At 36.4% G+C, this 1,748-nt stretch overlaps 1 pseudogene; it reads right to left on the bottom strand.

Annotated features, from left to right (window-relative positions):
• Nucleotides 1-307: 307 nt before the first annotated feature.
• LOC145120657 (zinc finger A20 and AN1 domain-containing stress-associated protein 1 pseudogene) lies at nt 308-1,168 on the bottom strand (annotated as a pseudogene).
• Between the last annotated feature and the right edge of the window lie 580 nt (nt 1,169-1,748).

Here is a 1,748-nt window from a genome sequence, read left to right as displayed (position 1 = left end):
TCTAAAATTTTCGAATGGTTAAGACCTTCTCTTAATTAAAACCTGATCAGTCAATCATTCGACCAATGAACTACTTGCTTTATTTTGAATAAAAAAACTCTTCATGTTATGTCTGGTAAACCATTAAATCAACATATAATAACGAAATTCAATTATTTATTAAATAATTAAAATTCTTATAATAAATATTAAAATCAAAAGAAAGTACAAACATTACTAATTTTTTTGTTGTAGGAATAAATAAAACAGAAGTACAAAGACAACCAAGAGATGATTGATGATAATCTTGAAGGAAAAGAAAGCAAAATCGAACAAGCAACAATCCATCCAATTATATTCCACAATTAATCATCAAATTCGAAACCCCAATAACCCAATTCATTCCTTTATACTTTTTTTTTCTTTTGATTGATCATCGTCTTCACAACCCAATAAAATCTGAAAAATAACAAAATAAAAACCCTAATTTTCCCCATAACATACACCTTCCAACACACCAACCCCTAAATATACCATGAACCGGAGACGAACCGGTTTGGTTTTGTTGAAGCCCCATCAGATCCGGTCCACCTTGTCGGCTCTGATAACCGGGTTCGCCTTGGCTATGGCGTCTTTACCGGTTTTCTTGAAATCGAATTCACAATCGTGTTTCTCCGGGTACCTATGGCTTCCACAGAACGTATCTCCACACTTGCAGATGAATCCCATCACGCCGACCTTTTTGTTGCAGGTTAAACACCGGTTCCGGACCTTTTCCTTTACTTCCACCGCCGCCGCAGTCGCAGGCGGCGGAAGAGGTTCAGATCCGGATGAGGAAGAGGAAGAAGAGGGAGTTTGATGAGGGAAAGATACGACCTTGTTGACAAGCTTATCGACGGCGGCTTTGGCTGATGCGGCTTGTTCTTCCTTGATCCGGTTGTCACGGAAGCACTTTGAGCAGAGGTTCATGGTGGCGGCGGAGCCGAAGAAGCCGCAGCCGTTGGCGCACGGCGCCGGTTCGGAGGGTTTGAAGCTTGTTCCGTCGTTCATCTTGTTGGCGTCTGAACCCATCTTCTGATTTCAATTTAGAAATCAAAATTCGAAAAATAGTCTGCAGAAATTGGAGAAGAAGAGGTGAAAAGATTGCAGGCGTAAAAAGCGAGGGTGGATTTATATAAAGTGGGGAAGAGGAGAGATAGTGATTTTCTTTTTTCTTTGAGCAGAAGTAAGGGTAACGAAGAAAGGATTGTTATGAAAAGACTAAAATACCCTTAGGATTGATTGTTAGATGCGTTGGATTAATACTTGGTGAGAGGGTTGTTTTGTCTATCCGATCATGGGAAACCGACTACCTTTAACACCTTCTTCGTCTTGTCTTGTAGCATTGGGAAAAGTAAAAGACAAATATACCCTTATACCTTTTAGTTAAGAAAAATGTAAAGCTAAATATTGAATCATGATAGTCAATTTTTATTATATTTAACAAATATGATTTTTATTTGAACTTTTATGAAAAAAAAAAAACAATTCGATTTTGGGTAAGGAATCATTGCAAAATACTTGTCTTTATAACAAATGTCAAGTTGCATATCTAACTAAAGTTTTTAGTTGATAAAAAAAACTAAAGTTGATAAAATATTTTATGCTTGTTTGATTTTAATCGGTTGATGTCACCATAACTATTTTGAAAATATTATTTAAATAACTACTCAAAGCGAAGATTTAGTGTATTGTTCATAACCATGGCCACAAGAATGTTTCTAAGTGTA

This window comes from Lactuca virosa, chromosome 6 (genome assembly GCF_052849685.1).
Source record: "Lactuca virosa cultivar CGN04683 chromosome 6, Lactuca_virosa_CGN04683_v6, whole genome shotgun sequence".
Lineage (NCBI taxonomy): Eukaryota > Viridiplantae > Streptophyta > Magnoliopsida > Asterales > Asteraceae > Lactuca > Lactuca virosa.
The sequence above is the reverse complement of the archived record's forward strand: the minus strand, read 5'-3'. Positions and strand labels throughout refer to the sequence as shown.